Source organism: Theropithecus gelada, chromosome 5 (assembly GCF_003255815.1).
Source record: "Theropithecus gelada isolate Dixy chromosome 5, Tgel_1.0, whole genome shotgun sequence".
In the NCBI taxonomy this organism is placed as follows: Eukaryota; Metazoa; Chordata; class Mammalia; order Primates; family Cercopithecidae; genus Theropithecus; species Theropithecus gelada.
This window is the reverse complement of record NC_037672.1, coordinates 132,574,118-132,594,521: the sequence shown is the minus strand read 5'-3', so window position 1 is coordinate 132,594,521 and position 20,404 is coordinate 132,574,118. Positions and strand designations below refer to the sequence as shown.

Below are 20,404 nucleotides of genomic sequence, written 5' to 3'. Positions count from 1 at the left end.
GGATCTCAGCTCACTGCAAGCTCCGCCTCCCGGGTTCACGCCATTCTCCTGCCTCAGCCTCCAGAGTAGCTGGGACTACAGGCGCCCGCCACCTCGCCCGGCTAGTTTTTTTTTTTTTTTTGTATTTTTTAGTAGAGACGGGGTTTCACCGGGTTAGCCAGGATGGTCTCGATGGATAATTCTTTAAACTCTCCAAGTCTCACTATATTATTAGAAAGACACAGTCATATGTAACCATCAAAGTATATAAAGTATTCAAATATAGAATGATTCTAATCTTGAATATGGTAGGCATTTAGCTATATGTTTTTGCTATTTTTTTTGAATGATAAGTTAAAAACTACATCTCTCTTACCCTTAAAAAATATCCTTATATAAAATATCTAAAACATTAGTTTTGTATATATAAAATGGCAGTGGCATTAAACATGTAATAATAAAAGTCTGAAAAAAATGTTTCACTAATAACTTATAATAGGAAATGCTAGAAGACCATAAATAGCAGAAAACAAAAATTAAAATCAGGAAAACACAGGGTTAAGCAAATACTTAATGAAAATATGGCTAATTACAGGGTTTAGAAGACATAAGTTACTATTTAACATTTTGATAGCGGGAGGAGACAGACCAATTCCTAGACAGATAAGGCAGGTCCTCAGTGAAACCTGATCTTCAAGCCCAAAGCATCCTGAAACCTGAAAACCCAGCTACCAGTTCTGGATGGAGTTCATGACTGACCTGAGTGAGAGCTTCATTGATGCCTTATAGCCAATCAAATGGTGCTTTTTCCAGGCCTGCCCATGAACTACTCAGCACGCATTCCCCTATTCCACACCTAAAACAACCCCTGACTCAGCCACATGTTGAACCACCTGCTTTCAAGTCCCTTCTCACCCAGAGGGCCACCCACTCTTGGGCATCTTCTCTGCTGAGGGCTTTTCCTCTGTCACTCAAAATTTTTCCCTGCCTTGCCCACTCTCCAGTGTCTATGTAACCTCATTTTTCTTGGTTGTGGGACAGGAACCTGGACCTACTGAACATCAGAAATGAAAAGGTCTATAACATGTCCCTAGTCAGCTTGCTGAGCTACAGGCAGTGACCAGACTACGGGAGTGAAGAGTGGTGAAAGTTCGGAGGGCCCAGACCTCAGAGCTCCCCACCCCAGAGCTGTAACACCACCCCTTTCACTAGGCCACTGACAGTGGAAACAAACAAGCTATGACACGCCCCTGATCACTGGGCTGAGAACAGTGGGATAGCTGCTGTCTCTTAGATTTTGGGCACAACAGCATTCCTCTCATCCAGATGCCACTGCCCAAGGCAGAAGCTGGTTGCAGCATGCCTGGTCCGGGGTAGACTTTTAATATTTTATTTAATCTTTACCAAAAATATTCTTTCCCATTTTGTTTCATTAAAAAATATTCAGTTAAACATTTTTATAACTTGAAAAATATTTTTTTTTATCATGGTATCAAACTAGTATTAAATAAAAACTATAAGAGGCCATTGCTTTGGACTAAGCTTCTGCACTAGGTCCCAACAGATCAAACTAAAAATCAAAATGGAGTCACTCAGGCAGGCAGAAGTTCCATGTCATCAAACTGAAACTGAACCTTTTGAGAAATCAGGAGAGAGAGCGATAACAGCCTAATTTAATAAACAGATCAGTGTCAATCTGCATGATAATGAAATTCTCTTGGTTTTAATCCTTAACCCGAAGTAACTTGCTGTTAGTTATTGTTCTCTTGCCCCTGCCTTATAAGGAGAGTAACTCTAAAATGACCAATCTGCTTTTTGCTCTTTGTTTCTGCATTCTTCTGTCCTGTTTCTGTCTATAAAGCTAACCTCCTTTGCTTAACTGATAGGAACACTTGTTCCATTTTATGGAATCAAGTGTTGTCCCATTCTAAAATCTCAAATCGAGACAACTGAGAACTTTAAATTAAATTTGTTATAATTGTGTCTTTTCACACACTCTGTTTTTTCTTAGTTGTCGTTATAAAGATCATTGAAATAACTTTTTAATATTATTTGAATTTATAATCAATATGACATAAAAATTTGGGAGGAACTCTTTGCATAAATGCATGCGTATACATGACACATAAAAACACACACACACACACACACACACACACACACACACACACACAATGCCAAAGAAATGCTGGTTAAATATAATGTTTTTAAAATCATTCTGGGTTGGAAGTTCAAGTCAATGGACTCATATTTTTAGGATGATCTGAGTGTTTGAAATGGGGACCAGAAAAACTCTGCCTCCTGGTCTAATTATGTTCTAAGAAAGAAAAAAGAACCTGAGCCAAAAAAGTGCAAAACTGTAGAATACAAATTTTAAATTCAATTCTAGAAGGCTCTAAACCATAAAACTATTAAGAATATACTGGAAAACTCAAGAAACCTTAGAGACAGTGAGTGGCAAACATAAAATTGTCCCAGAGAAATGCAAGTATTTAGAACGGCTATGGTAAACAATTATTGCTACAGATAAATTTATCTTTCAAAATGACATACCATGATATAAATATATCAACATGAGTATAAGCAGATGCCACAAATAGAAGCATTTACAACTCAGTAGCTATAGAAGAATCAACTATTTAGAGAAAAGACTTGAAAATATCATAAAGGCAAATTTCATTTAGTGTTCTTGTATTAATCTGTACTGCAATTTAATCTTATAATCTTATTTGTTACTCAGAAGAAAAGCCACACACACACACACAGGCACACACACACATCACATATCAATTAGATGGAATATTTTTAGGATGAAATATTTTTCATTCAAGATCACCAATTCAATAAGGTAATTAAAGAGAAACTTGAAATAGTGTTTCCTTTTTCCCCTTAAAGTCCTTTATATTACAAACTATGTTAGTCATAAATTAATTCAAAACCAACATATAAGGTATTCTGATTGCTGAAATGTTATTATCTTTCCTTCTAAACTTACTTTTTGGCAACTTTAGTGTTTAAAGTCTTTTATATCACCCTGCATATATTTAAACTTGTAAACAAAAGGATTGAAAGCTGTCATTTGAAAATGTCATGTCTGTTGTCAGTGATTCATGAATAATTGACATTGAGATTACCTAGGGAAATTTGCAATTAGCCTTCTCATTAACATAAGAACGAACAGTAAGCTGCTTGGTGAATGCTAGATTTAAACTTAAGTATTTACTCAAGAGATAAAAAGTTTATAAAAGGACCTCTAATGAAAAATTCATTAGTTCAATGTAATATCCCAGGGATTTCCAAGTTCCTTCATGAATCTGTCATTGAGAAAACCAGAACACATATTCAGTTATTAATTTACGCATTCAAATAACTGTGAATGTCCTCAGAACAAAAGAGATCAATCTAGAGGTAACATAATAAAATGATGGTTTCAATTGCAATGATAAGAAATATATACAATTTAGGCCAGTGTTAATCTGTTATTGATTATTCAGAGTTAAAAATTAGGCTCTAAGAAATATACATGTTAATAAAATAATAACAAAATTTGTGTGCATAACTACTCCGAAATGAATTTTATATGTTAAACCACTAAGGTGACAATAAATACCACTATGACTCAACATTTTCCCTTTAAGGTTGATGTTTAAAAATCAAGGGAACATTGATCTACACAAAAATGGGCACTGATCTTTGCCTAAGTGTAGTCATAAAAAAGATAAAGTGAGTAATGTTAGATAGTGTGCACATAAAGATACAAAGTGTCTGTTTCTATTCATTTTTATGTTAATAAATTGGTCGATTTAATTGCACTTAACTTTGGAGGTGCCTTTTGCAATCCACAAATATTTTTGGTATAATTAAATGCAGCAAATATTTTAAAGAATTAATTGCTTTTGATTTAATTTTAGAGATGAAATGATGAGCAGTGTAAAATAAGTTGAAGATGTTAGAAAATAATACAATACAGTTCACAGAGTTCTAAAGAAAAGATATTTGTATAGAGTGGGAAAAAAATATAAATGTATTTTTGGAGTAGTTCATATTTCACATAATGTATGTTATGAATATGTGTCATCCAGACAATAAACTCACATAAGAAATAATGTATTTGGAGGAAAAAGATGATTTTGCTTTATATAAAGCATCTCCTCTTAAATTATCAAGAAGTACCAGGAATCGACAAAGATATATCAGAGGCTACCTGAACTGGCAAAAAAAACAAGCCAGAAAGTTAAAGATGTAGACTTAAAGACCTTTTGACTTATCAATTTTTATAAATTTTACATAATATTTCATTTTCTCCTTCCAAGATAGTTTAAATTTGAAGTTCACTTCCTGTTTGTATAAGTGACATGGATACCTCCCAAGAAGCCTTTGTAACTGCCTAATGGGTTCATCTTACTCACTGCCTAGACAGAGATGATTTATCAAGACAGCAGAATTGCAATTGAGAAAGAGTTCTTCACACAGAGCTGGCTGTGTAGGAGACCAGAGTTTTATCATTACTCAAATTAGTCTCATCAAGGGTTTGTGGATCAGAGTTTTTAAAGATAATTTGGTGGATGGGGGTGCCCAGTGAGTCAGGAGTGATGATTGGTTCTGTTGGAGATGAAATTATAGGGAGTTAAAGCTTTCCTTTTGCACTGAATCATTCCTGGGTGGGGGTCAAAAGATCAGATTGACACAAAGTTTTGCTAGGCTCACAGCAGGGAGCTCCTGTCTACCCAGGCAACCTCTGGCTTGTGCTCCCGCCTGCAGCCACTGTGATTGCGTTCTCAGTCCCTGGCAGGAGGGAGCATGTGAACGAGTGAGTGCAGGATCCAGACAGCCACTCCGAGTGCTGACACTCAGAGTGCTACATGAGTAGGCTCCATGCAGGGCCCACAGCAAGATCAGGCATATCACCCTGAGGGCAACATGGAAGTATCCAACAGGCAGGGGTGTCTGCAACCCCAAAGCCCAAAATAGGGAATTACAGTGCGCGATTTACTTATTTTAGTTCCGTCATCTGCAGCTCAACAGATTGTGGCGTGTTAGCAGCTCAGTCATCCCCACATCCCATTCTGACCCATGGCTCTGGGACTGGCTCAGCCCCACTGCTGCTCCTATGATATGGGGTGGTTGCCTTATTCTGGCAAGGGCAGAGGGCCAGTGTTACAGTCTTTCTAGATACCTGTGTTTGGTTGTTCTGAGCTCTTGTCAGGAGGTTAAGCTGACAATTGAAGGGATGAGGATGGAGAATTTTATTGACCAATCAAACAGTTTTCAGCAGAGAGGGGATGGGAAGGTGGAATCATTTCTCTCAGTGTGGCTGAGCCTGGGGGTTCTTATAGGCATAGGATGGGAGGTGGTAGACTGCAGGTAGTACAAGAAAAGGTAACTTTCAATGAGTTAAAAAGCATTATTCAGAAACAAGAATTGGGAATGGGCAGGGAAGAATTGGGAAGTTCTCACTCTGGGTCATGTATTTTATCTGGAACCAGTAGACCAGGATACCTTGGCTCAAAGGGGACCCGCCCCTATTTTTCTAGGTGTTAGCCTGCCTCCTACCACTATCAACATGAGTCAGTTTATTGATCTGGTGGTGCCAGGTGATCCATCAAGAGGAGGGTCTGTAAAATATCTCAAACGATGATCTTAGGTTTTATAATAGTGATGTTATCCCCAGGAGCAATGAGGGGAGGGTCAGAATCTTGTAGCCTCGAGCTGCATGACTCCTAAACCATAATTTCTAATCTTGTGGCTAAATTGTTAGTCCTACAAAGGCAGTTTAGTCCCTGGGTAAGAAGGGGGTTTGTTTTGGGAAAGGACTGTTACTGTCTTTGTTTTAAACTATAAACTAAGTTTCTCCCAAAGTTAGTTGGGCATAAAACCACCTTTGGAATGCACAAGGACTGCTGGAGGTTATTAACAGAAGCAAGATGGGAAGGCAGGGCCAAGATGGCTGACTAGAAGCAGTGGCTATCTGAGGCTCCCATTGAAAAGAACCATAACAGCGTGTGAATCCTGCTCCGGCAACCGAGCTATCCAGGTTCTGTCGTTGGAACTGACTAGGTGGCTGGCGTGACCTATGGAGAGGAAGAAAGAGCAGTGTGGTATGACAGCTCACCTGAGAGCCACATGGGGCAAGACAGGCCCCATCCCCCAGCCAAGAGAGGTGGTGAGTGGGGAAGACATCCTTTTTTTCCATGGGACTGTACAACCCGTGGATAGGAAAATACCACTTGTGGACCCATGCCACCAGGGCCTAGGGTCCCAACCACAGAGCCACGCAGATTCTCAACAACCATTAAACTAGAATCTGCTTAAGCCTGCTGAACTCCTGATGGGAGAGGAGCAGCCAACACTGGGACTGATAGCCACCTAACACACTAAGCTCCCAAGGTGAGGGAACAGGGCAGCCATCTCTATAGCTCCAAGCCATGCTTTTCCCTGGTGGAGCCAAGGAGTCTGGATAGCTTGGTCCCAAGAGGTTTTCCCCACAGCCCAATACACCAACTGTGGCCGACTGTGGACAAAGTGCCTTTTCAGGCCTGGCCTTTACCAATCCCACATCACTGGGTGGGGCCTCCCTGCAGGAACTCCAACAACTCCAGCTAGGGGCTTAGGGACAGAACTCTGATCCCCTTGGGCCTGAGCCCCTAGGGAGAGGAGTGGCTGCAGCCTCCAAGGATCAGCAGACTTAGACTTTCCTCTTGCTAGTTCTGAGGAATCTGGGCAGCCCAGACGAATGGGTTTCCCCCTAGCAAAGCAAACCTCCTCCCCTAAGGGATAAAGTGCTTTGTGAAATGGGTCCTGCTCCCCATGCCACCATACTGGGTGAGACCCTTCAACAGGGTCTGTTAGACATTCTGTACTAGAGCATTCCTCCTGGCATCAGGTTGGTGCTCCTCAAGGTCAGAGATGCCAGAGAAAGAAGCAGGCACCCATCTTTGCTGTTCTCCAGCCTCCTTGGGTGACATCTCCAGGCACATGAGTGAACAAGATGAACAGGGCCTGAGTGAACCCCCAGTAAACTTCAGCAGCCCTACAGAAAAGGGATCTGACTATTGCTAGAAAAACAAACAGAAAGCAACAACAACAGCATCAACAAAAAAATTGCCCACAAAATCCCCATCCAACAGTCAGCAGGCTCAAAGATCAATATTAGAAAAACTATTGAAGGTGAGAAAGAATCAAGGAAAAAAATGTTGAAAACCCAAAAGGCCAGAGTGCCTTTTCTCCAAATGATCACAACAGCTCTCAAACAAGTACACAGAACTGGATGGAGCATCAGATGGACAAATTGACAGAAGTAGGCTTCAGAAGGTGGGTAATAACAAACTACACTGATCTAAAGGAACATGTTCTAACCCAATGCAAAGAAGCTAAGAACCTTGATAAAAGGTTACAGGAGCTTCTAAATAGAATAACCACTTTAAGGAGGAATATAAATGACCTGATGGAGCTGAAAAACACAGCACAAGAACTTCATGAAGCATACACAAGTATCAATAGCCAAATCAACCAAGCAGAAGGAAGGATATCAGAGTTTAAAGACTGTCTTGATGAAATAAGGCATGCAGGCAGGACTACAGAAAAAAGAATGAAAATGAATGAACAAAACCTCCAAAATATATGGGACGATGTAAAAAGACCTAACCTATGATTGATCTGAGTGCCTAAAAGAGACAGGGAGAATGAAACTAAGTTGGAAAACACACTTCAGGATATTATCCAGGACAACTTCTCCAACCTAGCAAGACAGGCCAACATTCAAATTCAGGAAATACAGAGGAAACCACTAAGATATTCCACAAGAAGATTAACCCCAAGAAACATAATCATCAGATAATCCAAGGCTGAAATGAAGGAAAAAAAAAAAAAAAAAAAAGTTAAGCGCAGCCAGAGAGAAAGGCCAGGTCACCTTCAAAGGGAAGCCCATTAAACTAACAGTGAACTTCTCAAGAGAAACCCAACAAGTCAGAATAGAATGGGGGTGAATTCAACATTCTTACAGAAAAGAATTTTTAACCCAGAATTTCACATACAGCCAAACTAAGATTCATAAGAGAAGGAGAAATAAAATCTTTTCCAGACAAACAAATGCGGAAGGAGTTCGTCACTTACAGGCCTGCATTGCTAGAGCTCCTCAAGGAAGCATTAGATATAAAAAGGAAAACCAGTAACAGCCACTGCCAACACACACCAAAATATAAAGACCAATGACACTATGAAGAAATTGCATCAACTCGTGTGCAAAATCACCAGATAGCATCATGATGACAGGATAAAACTCACACAACAATATTTACCTTAAATGTAAATGGGCCAAATCACCCAGTTAAAAGATACAGACTGGCAAAATGGATAAAGAATCAAGACTTACTGGGGTGCTGTATTCAGGAGACCCATCTCAAGTACAAAGACACATATTGCTCAAAATAAAGGGATGGAGAAAGTTTACCAAGCAAATGGAAAGTAAAAGAAAGCAATGGTTGCAATCCTAGTCTCTGAAAAAATAGACTTTAAAACAACAAAGAAAAAAAGGCAAAGAAGGGCATTACATAATGGTAAAGGGATCACTTCAATAGGAAGAGCTAACTATCCTAAATATATATGCATCCAATATAGGAGCACCCAGATTCATAAAACAAGTTCTTAGAGACCTACAAAGAGACTTGGACTCCCATATAATAATAGTGGGAGACTTTAACACCCTACTGTCAATATTAGACAGATCAATGAGACAGAAAATTAACAAGAATATTCAGGACTTGAACTAAGTTCTGGTTCAAGTGGACCTAATGACATCTACAGAACTCTCCATCTTAAATCAACAGAATATTCATTTTTCTCAGTGCCACATGGCACTTATTCTAAAATCGACCACAAAATTGATAGTAAAACACTCCTCAGCAAATGCAAAAGAACTGAAATTGTAACAGTCTCTCAAACCGCAGTGCAATCAAATAGGAACTCAAGATTAATAAATTCAATCAAAACCCCACATAACTAAGTGGAAATTGAATAACTGCTCCTGAATTACTCCTGGGTAAATAATGAAATTAAGGCAGAAATAAAAAGTTATTTGAAACCAATGAAAACAAAGAGACAACATACCAGAATCTCTGGGACACACCTAAAGTAGTGTTAAGAGGGAAACTTATAGCACTAAATGCCCATATCAGAAAGATCTCAAATAGGCATCCTAATATCACAATTAAAATAACTAGAAAAGCAAGAACAAAGAAATTCAAAATCTAACAGAAAAAAAGGAATAATTAAGATCAGAGCAGAAATGAAAGAGATAGAGACATGAAAACCCCCTCAAAAAATCAACCAATCCAGGAGCTGTGTTTAAAAATAATTGACAAAATATATAGATCACTAGCTAGACTAAAAAAGAACAAAAGAGAGATGAATCAAATAGACACAATAAAAAGTGATAAAGGAGGTACCACTACTGACCTCACAGAAATACAAATTACCATCAGAGAATACTAAAAACACCTCTATGCAAATTAACTACAAACTATAGAAGAAATGAATACATTCTTGGACACATACTCCCTCCTAAGACTAAACTAGGGAGAGGTCAAATCCCTGAATGGACAAATAATTTCTGAAATTGAGGCAGTAATTAATAGCCTACCAACTGAAAAAAGCCTAGGACCGGATGGATTCACAGTCGAATTCTACCAGAGGTACAAAGAGGGGAGCTGGTACCATTTTTTTTTTTTCCCTGAAACTATTCCAAACAATTAAAAAGGACGGACTCCTCCCTAACTCATTTTATGAGACCAGCATCATCCTGATACAAAAAGCTGGCAGAGACACAACAGAAAAAGGAAACTCTGAGCCAATATCTGTGATGAACATCAATGCAAAAATCTTCAATAAAATACTGGCAGACCAAATCCAGCAGCACATCAAAAAGCTTATCCACCTTGATTAAGTCAGCTTCATTCCTGGGATGCAAGCCTTGTTCAACATACACAAATCAAAAAATGTAATCCACCACATAAACAAAACTAATGGAAAAAAAAACACATGATCACCTTAATAGATGCAGAAAAGTCCTCCGATAAAATTCAACATTCCTTAATGCTAAAAATTCTCAATTAACTAGGTATCGATGGAACATATTTCAAAATAATAAGAACTATTTATGACAAACCTATAGCCAATATCATACTGAATGGCCCAAAGTGGAAGCATTCCTTTTGAAAACCAGCACAAGACAAGGATGCTCCCTCTCACTACTCCAATTCAACATAGTATTGAAGTTCTTGCCAGGGAAACCGGGCAAGAGAAAGAAATAAAGCATATTCAAATAGAAAGAGAGGAAGTCAAATTGTCTCTGTTTGCAGACGACATGATTCAACATTTAAGAAACCCCATCATCTCAGTGCAAAAATTCCTTAAGCTGATAAATAACTTCAGCAAAGTCTCAGGATACAAAATTGATGGCAAAAATCACAAGCATTCCTACACACCAACAATAGACAAGCAGAGAGCAAAATCATGAATGAACTTCCATTCATAATTGCTACAAAGAGAATAAAATACATAGCAATACAGATAAAACAGATGTGAAGGACCTCTGAAAGGAGAACTACAAACCACTGCCCAAGGAAATAAAAGAGGACACAAACAAATGGAAAAACATTCCATCCTTATGGATAGGAAGAATCAATATTGTAAAAAATGGCCCTACTGCCCAGAAGTAATTTGTAGATTCAATGCTATTCCCATCAAACTACCATGGACATTCTTCCAAGAATTAGAAATAAACTACTTTAAATTTCATATGGAACCAAAAAAAAGCCCTTATAACCAAGACAATCTTAAGTAGAAAGAACAAAACTGGAGGCATCATGCTACCTGACTTCAAACTATACTACAAGGGTACAGTATTCAAAACAACATGGTACTGGTACCAAAACAGGCATATAGACCAACAAAACAGAACAGAGACCTCAGAAATAACACCTCACATCTACAGCCATCTGATTTTCGACACACCTGACTAAAACAACCAATTGGAAAATGATTTCCTATTCAAAAAATGATGCTGGGAAAACTGGCCTACCATATGCATGACACTGGACCCCTTCCTTACACCTTATACAAAAATTAACTCAAGATGGATTAAAGACTTAAATGTAAAACACAAAACCATAAAACCCTAGAAGAAAACCTAGGCAATACCATTCAGGACATAGGCATGGGCAAAGAGCTCATGGCTAACATACCAAAAGCAATTGCAACAAAAACCAAAATTGACAAATGGGATCTAATTAAACTAAAGAGCTTCTGCACAGCAAAAGAATAAAATAAATAAATAACTATCATAAGAGTAAACAGGCAACCTACAGAATAAGATAAAATTTTTACAATCTCCCCCAGACAAAGGTCTAATATCCAGAATCTTCGAAGAACTTAAACAAATTTCTCAGAACAAACAACATCATCGAAAAGTGGGCAAAGGGTATAAACTGACACTTCTCAAAAGAAGATATTTATGTAGCTGACAAACATATGGAAAAACAAAGCTCAACATCATTAATCATTAGAGAAATGCAAATCCAAACCACAGTGAGATACCATCTCATGCCAGTCAGAATGGTGATTATTAAAACACTCAAGAAAAAATGGACGCTGGAGAGACTGTGGAGCAATAGGAATGTTTTTACACTGTTGTTGGGAATGTAAATTAGTTCAACCATCTAAGACAGTGTGTTGATTCCTCAAGAATCTAGATCCAGAAATACCATTTTACCCAGCATTATATATACCCATATTACTGGGTATATACTCAAAGGAATATAAATCATTCTACTATAAAACACATGCGCACCTATGTTTGCTGCAGCACTATTTACAATAGCAATAACATGGAAAAAACTCTGATGCCCATAAATAATAGACTAGATAAAGAAAATGTGATACATATACACCAGGGAATATTATGCAGCCCTATAAAGGAGTGAGATTATGTCCTTTGTAGGAACATAGATAAAGCAGGAAGCGCCATCATCCTCAGCAAACTAACAGAGGAACAAAAAACCAGTCACCGCATGTTCTCACTCATAAGTGGGAATTGAACAATGAGAACACACGGACACAGAGAGGGAAACAAAATGCCCTGATGCCAGTTTGGGAGTGGGTGGTGAGGGAAGGGAGAGCATTAGGATAAATAACTAATGTATGCGGGGCTTAAAACCTAGATGACATGTGGATAGGTTCAACAAACCACCATGGCACCTAGGTAACAAACCTGCACATTCTGCACTTATATTCAGAAACTTAAAGTAAAATTAAAGAAAAGAAAAAGAAAACTTGTACCTATATGTTTGTTCGATTTTTTTTATGCTACTTTTCTTATTATATATATATGAAAAAAACTCTTAATGTTATTAAAAAAATGGAATCAGTTTGTGATAAAATAAATAAATGAAAACATTAATGACATATTAACCATTGATTAAAACTATGCAAATAAACATATATATACATAAAATGAATGTGAACAATTGCACCAAGTTAATAAAAATTGGTTTAATTTATATAAAAAGAAAAACGGAAAAATGATTCTTTTTTTATACGTAATCATTTATATTGTGGGACTTAGGAAATCAAACAAGCAATGGAGTTCTAATTTGCAAATCAAGCAACAGGTATTTAACAAATACTGCTTTTACTCTTAAAAAAAGCAATATGGAGTTGGTTGAGTCAGATCTCTTTCACTGAGATCTCATCTCAGTTACAATTTTGCAATTGTGGTTTTACTTTTTAAATTTATTCTAGATGTTTCTTACTTCTTTATTTAGTTCTTTAATTCATTTCATATAGCAATATAAGCTGGATAAACCTTAAAAATTTATAGTCGGTAGTTCATATTATTGTTATCATTTTAAGAATAGAAGTAAAATCCTCAGTTCTAATTATTTATAAATGAAACATTATTATGTATTATTAAGGCCTGTTAACGAAAACATCAAATTTTGTAAAATATTTTAAAGTTTATTCTGAGGCAATATGAGTGGTCATGTCCAAGGGAACAGTCCAAAAGGTCCTGAGAAAGTGTGCCAAATGTGGTCAGATTACAGTTTGGTTGTATGTATTTTAGGGAGACAAGAATTGCAGGTAAAATTACAAATCAATACATGTAAAGCGTACATTGGTTTGGCCTAAGGTGGTGGGATATATTGAAGTGGAAGGCTTACAGGTCATAGGTAGATTTAGATTTTCTGACTGACAATTTGTTGAATGAGTTAAGCTTTATCTAAAGACTTGGTGTCAATAGAAAAAAAAAATGCTTGAGTTAAATTAAGATAGGGAGGGTTGTGGAGGCCAGAGTTCTTTTTATGTAGATAAAGCTTCATATGTAGCAGCCTTCAGACGGAATAGAAGAGAAATATCTCTTTTCAGACGTTAAATGTGTCAGGCTCTTAGTTAATCTCTCCAGATGCAGGGGAAAGTTTAGAAAGGGAAGACCTGGCTGGTTGTACTAAAAGACTCTACAGATGTAAATTTCCCACACAAAAGTTGGCTTTCTCCGTGAAGTTCTAGCTGATTTTCCTGGAAGAATATCTGAAACAAGAGAGTGAAGCAGCCTAGCCTGAATTAGCAATAACTCCTTGGCTCAATGAACTGCTAAGCAACAAAATTCCTAAAGCAATACAGGATTCTAGAAGTAACAGTAGTCTTTGAAATATGACTGAGATCGTAGTTAACATGTCACATCATCAGAGCAACCCAATAGCTATGAATGTTACTGTTACTGGGGGTCCTTGCTCCCAGAGCTCCCAAGATGGTGGTGGACCACTTCCAAGATGGTGGCAAGCCTTGTGTTCTCTGACCTGGGGTTATTGGACTCACTGATTCCAAGGAATGGAATCTTGGGCCATGCAGTGAGTATTATAGCTGTATTAGATGCCGTGGGTCATGGAAGAGAACCATGGAACCTAATGACTAATGTTCAGCTCGATTAGGACAAATCTGGGCACTTAGCCATGCAGAAACAATGACAAGCCTTTAGTCTGATTGGGAGCGGCAATGGGTGCCTCACTGGATCAGGAGCACAGCAGACACCCTGCCAGAGGGATGGAAATCAGCAGCCGGTCTCCAATGGTGGCAAACAACAGTGGTGGATGGCAAGGGAAAGCTCAGCTCAAGGCATAACAAACATGGACCAGAAGAGTGTGCAGTTGCAAGGTTTAATAGAGTGAAAACAGAGCTCTCATACAAAGGGAGGGGACCCAAAAAGGGTAGCCATTGCCGGCTCCAATGCCTGGGTTTATATCCCGATCATTGTCCCTCCCACTGTGCCGTCAGGCGATAGATGATTGACTATTTCTTTACCTCCTGTTTTTGCCTGATTAGCATTTTAGTGAGCTCTCTTCACTATCTGATTGATTGGATGTGAGCTAAGTTGCAAGCCTCATGTTTAAAGGTGGATGTGGTCACCTCCCCAGCTAGGCTTAGGGATCCTTAGTCGGCCTAGGAAATCCAGCTAGTCCTGTCTCTCACATGGGCTCCACAAGGTCATTGATGACAGCAATGTCTCTCATCTGTAGCTGGAGACAGAGATAGATCGAGGCTCTCAAAGAGGAACTGCTCTTCCTGAAGAACCATGAAAAGGAAGTAAAAGGCCTACAAGCCCAGACTGCCAGCTCTGGGTTGACCCTGGAAGTAGATGCCCCCAAATCTCAAGACCTTGCCAAGATCGTGGCAGGCATCCTGGCCCAATACAATGAGTTGACTCAGAAGAACCGAGAGGAGTTGGACAAGTACTGGTCTCAGCAGATTGAAGAGAGCACCACAGTGGTCACCACACAGTCTGCTGAGGATGGAGCTGTTGACATGAGGCTCACAGAGCTGAGACGTACAGTCCAGTTCTTGGAGATCAACCTGGACTCGATGAGAAATCTGAAGTCCAGCTTGGAGACCAGCCTGAGGGCGGTGGAGGCCCCCTATGATCTGCAGATGGAGCTTCTCAACAGGATCCTGCTGCACCTGAAGCCGGCGCTGACCCAGATCAGGGCAGAGGGGCAGCACCTGGCCCAGGAGTAAGATCTTCTGCTGAACATCAAGGTCAAGCTGGAGGAGGCTGAGATCGCCACCTACCGCCACCTGCTGGAAGACAGCGAGGACTTTAATTTTGGTGATGCCCTGGACAGCAGCAACTCCATGCAAACCCTCCAAAGACCACCACACAACAGATAGTGGACAGTAAAGTGGTGTCTGAGACCAATGACACCAAAGTTCTGAGACATTAGGCCAGCAGAAACCGGGTACACTTTGGGGAGCAGGAGGCCAATAAAAAGTTCAGAGGTCAAAAAAAAAAAAAAGATTTTATGGTTTGTACTGTGTAACTTAACCCTGGCCTGCATGGTCTTAGGTCTTCTGTATAATTTTGGTATTTTATTGCCACAGAGTATGCTTTGTCAGCTTTATGATCTCTGTTTTAACATTAATGCTGGTTAGCTATACTTAAACTCCAAAACAAGGGAGTGCAAGGAAGTATGGCTGACCTTTCTTCCCTTGTGGCATGGAATTCAATTTTTCAGGTTTCTCTGGGATCCCCATGGCCTATGGACTGTTCATTCTCCATAGGCCTATGGGGACTATAGGATTTTATTTTTGATTTATGAACCCATCTTGAGTGCTTCTATATATATTCAAAGGCCCCACAAGAAATTATATTTTTTTACAAAGAGCAAGAATATTTGTTACATAAAAAGAATATGTACCCTTAAGAAATAACCATAAAGTTCAAATTAGATAAGATCATATTGAAAACAGCAAGTCTGTATCCATCTACTTGTTAAAATTGGTAACAGATATGTTCTAAGGAAATTTAGCTAGTTATGATAGCTCGCTTATTTCTCACATTAAAAATTTGACTGTTAAGGGTGATAGAGCTTAAATGTGGTTGCAGGGGAAATGTATTTTTTAAGACATTTCTTTCCATCTTGAGGATATAATAAATGTAAAATTCTTCAACTATTCCACTTTACTAGAAAAAAAAAGCCCTGAGGTTTAGGTTTCAGACCAAGTTAAATCATTTTTACCCTATAGGAAATAAACTGAAATTTAAACTTAAATTATGTAGAAATTTTGCTTAAGAGTCCCTTTATTAGACCTTGCTAATTGATGATTTCCACACTTACTTTCTAATTTAGCACTAATAAAATCATTCTATCAGACTAGACTGTAAGGGCTATTCATCATAATGTTCTGTTCACTAAATGGAAGCCTTATTTAAAGCATTTTACTTAAATCTAGCCACTTACTATCAACCATTTTGTATCTCTTTATTTCTAAATCCAGAGGCAAAAATATCACTTAAGGTCTGAATTAAAAATTTTTCTAAAGCAGTATTAAGTTATATTCTTTATTCCTTATTTTAGATAAATTTGAGAAAGCTTAGAAACAATATCAATACTTTTCTTTTAATTTAAATTTGTATTTTAAATGTAGTTGTTACTGTATCTGTCCACAGCATATTTTGCCAATAATTCTTGAATGAATTGGAATTTTATTTAAAGTTGCCAAACAGGGATAAAATTCAAAGCCTTCATTATACCAGCATTATCAAGCGAATACTATTAATATCCAATATTATTGTGTCTTTAATGCCTTATGCATTAACTTGAGGTCTACTAATTAAAATTTTCTATTAATCGTTTTGAACTTAGTTGAACTAGAGTTTTGCATTATTATCATAATTTGTGGGGGGAAAATCTGCAAGAATTTATTTTTAAGTACATATTAAAATTAAAATAATCTGCTTTCAAAACTTTAACTTCACAGATTAATATAAATAAGCAAATTAAGAGTTTATTTAGTGTTATTTATATTATTGCTTATTCAAGTTCACATTTTATGAACTAAAATTTTCTTTTTCCATCAACCTTGTTCAGATCATCACCACCTCTCAGTTGGGTGATTGAAGTAGTTTCCTACCTACTATTGTTACCAGAGAGGGGTCCTGATCCAGACCCTAAGAGATGGTTTATTAATCTCACTCAAGAAAGAATTTCAGGCGAGTTCATAAGGTGAAAGCATGTTTATTAAGAAAGTAAAGAAATAAAGGAATGGCTGCTCCATAAGTAGAGCAAACTTGAGGGCTGCTGATTGCCCATTTCTATGGTTATTTCTTGATTATATGCTAAACTAGGGGTAGATTATTCATGCCTCCTTTTTTTAGACCATATGGGGTAACTTTCTGATTTTCCCATAGCATTTGTAAACTGTCATGGTGAGGCGGGAACGTAGCAGTGAGGGTGACCAGAGGTCACTCTCATTGCCATCTTGGTTTTAGCTGGTTTCTTTAAGGCGATCTGATTTATTAGCAAAGTCTTTAAGACCTGTATCTTGTGCCAACTTCCTATTTCATCCTGGGACTGAGAATATCTAATGTCTGGGAATGCAGCCCAGTAGGTCTCAGCCTTATTTTATCCAGTCCCTATTCAAGATGGAAGTGCTCTGATTCAAATGCCTCTGAACACTATAATACAATTGCCTTTCCCCAAGGCAGACAGTCATTTTAAGAAACCATAAATAAGATGATGTAATTCCTTGACTTAACCACCTTCAATGGATTTGCATTGTACATAGAATTAAAACAGACCCTTAGCAGAACTTACATGATTCAATTCCTGTTTACTGTTTTAACTTTACTTCAAACAATATTCTCTTTGGCTTAGTATGCAAATGTCCAGGTTTCCTTTTGCAAGTCTTTGAGCAACAATGCTCTTTCTTAGCTTGAAGGCTTCCTGTACACTGCTACGTCTTCTCAGAAGGCTGTAACTCCTTTCATGAGTTATTTTTCCTGGATCCGGTCTTGACTTGTCATATGCTATCCAAGTCTGACCATGCTAATGCCCATCCCCATTCAAAACACCCAAGAACATTTTACTCTTTTTAAAAATCACATAATCACTTATCTGTAAATTACATATTATATTTTAGTTTGCCCCAAAGAAGATAAGTTGCATAACACTGATGCACTCATTCAGAGACTAGCACAATTCCTGAAGCACAGTGTAAGTCATCAAAAGCAGTTCTTATAACTGTCTAATAATAGTGCATTCAGAAATAACTTTTTTCAGAAAGTTTAATAATTCAAGATTTTGATTTATTTGCAAGTAATTTTTACTGAATAGAAAAAATATTTTACTGCATTTAGTTAAAATACATTATGGAATGGGACTAAGATTTTTATATACACTAGCACTATAGAGTTATAATTATTGACCATTACATTGGACTACTTCTGGAAGTCAATATAAAATAAAGAAATGTTATGTTTTTTTGGTTTGATAGGAAAAAATCATTCTAGTTCACAGAAAAAAATACTTTTTTTCAAGCAAAAATTGAGAGACGTTATAGGTGATTATACAAGGTAGAACAATTACATTTTTAAAAATGTTTCTAGAAAATGCAGATAGTTTTAATCAGTAATATAGAAGTTTGGAATAAAATTATCAAAACAACTCAGTAAACACACTAATAGAGGAACAAAAAACTAGAGACTGAATACTGATTCAATGCATATTTATATTTATTAAATTCTTAGGTACTGGTGACACTGTACTAAACAAAAGTGACAAAGTTATTGTTTTCATGGCATGTATGTCAGTGGACAAATTAAGATCAAATTGTTGAGTGGAGAGGTTGTTACTTTACTTGCCACTGATCCCTTTTAATTGAAAGATTAAAAATTACCTTCAAAATGTAGCCATTTATTAAGATATTTAAAAGTCCTATAAAGTTGGAGATGGGGGGAAATGCAACATCACAGGGCATGAGACAAAAATAAAGTGTATCAAGATTTGTACTTAATTTAGACAATGTCAGGTTCAACTCTGAGAAGGCAGATGTTTGGGTAATTGTCAATTGTGATATATGCTTCTATACCATATTTTAATCTACCTAAACCATAATCTCAGTAAGAGTACTTTGAAATCTATTCTCATTATTTCTTCTGTATTACACAACAACTATAACCACAATAGCACTGTATAACAAACCATTCTAAAACCAGTGGATTGCAAATTAAGCTTTGATTTCTCACTCTCATGTGGGTTTGGCTGGAGTTCAACTGATACAAGGCAGCTATCAATTCTTTACCACAGGTTTGGTTCAGGACTATTTTTTGTATTTCTCATTCTCGGGAGACCAATAGGTTTCTTGCGGCGTGTCCGTCTCATTATAGACGCAGAACAGAACAGGGAAGCCCAATCATGCAGCTCCATTTCAAGCCTCTCTTCACATTTCTTTTATCAACATATTTGCCAGGGAAAGTATAAAGGCCAAAGTACATGGAGGTGCAGGTCTGGAAATAAATAAATAAATATGGGACAATAATTTAATCTACCACAAAATCAAATAGCCTGGCTAATGGACTGTTGCAAATACTCATATATTTTACAACAATATTTTACAGTTCTTGTACTTGCTGTTACTGCAATAAGCTACAAAATTTATGAGTACGTGGGCAGCTATAGAGTAAGACTTTTTAAAATGTCATAGATAAGCCTTTAAACAACTCTTTTTTACTTTCTAAAATTCATATTACTTAAGCTTTTATTGAGATAATTTTAGATTAACCTGAAGTTATAAGAAATAATGGAGAGATATCTGTTGTACCTTAACCCAGTTTTTCTTAATGGTAACATCTTGCAGAACTACAGTACAATATTTCAAATAGGCAATTCATTAATATCTGCCATCTTTATTCAATTTTATATGACATTATGTGGTGTGCCTGCATGTGTGTATAATCCTATGCAATTTTATGTGTCAATTTATAGGAGCATCACCACAGACAAGACACAGAAGAGTTCTGTGTCTGGTAGGAATCTCTTGTGTTATCCACTTAACAGCCACACACTGTTCTTCACCTCTACTAATACTAATCTCCAGCAACTAGCAATTGTTTCTTTGACTCTATAATTTTGTCCGTTTAAAAATGTTCTATAAATGAAATCACATACTTCACATAGTATGTTACCTTTGAGATTGGATTTTTTCACTAAGTATATTTCCCTTGAGATCTATCCAAGTTGTATATGTATCAATAGTTTGTTCCTTTTATTGATGAATAGTATTCAGTGTTGTGAATTTACGTTTGTTTAAGTATTCGCTTATTGAAGGACTTTTTTATATCGATTTTGACTATCATGAAATAAAGATGCTATGAATATTTACAGATTTTGTATGACCCTAAGTTTTTATTTCTGTAGGATAAATACCCAATAGCGCAATTGCTGGGTCATTTGGTAAACAGAGACAGTTTAGAAAGAAACTCATATTTTTTTTTTCCAAAATAGTTGTACTATTTTACATCTTTACCAGGAATTTGTGAATGATCCATTTACTTTAGATATGAATCATATCTTTTCTAAAATGTGCTGGGAGAATCAGG

General features: G+C 37.2%; 1 pseudogene; it reads left to right on the top strand.

Moving 5' to 3' along the window:
• The window catches only part of LOC112624368, a 157,003-nt pseudogene extending 141,961 nt beyond the window's left edge, over positions 1-15,042 (top strand).
• The last annotated feature ends 5,362 nt before the right edge of the window (positions 15,043-20,404 follow it).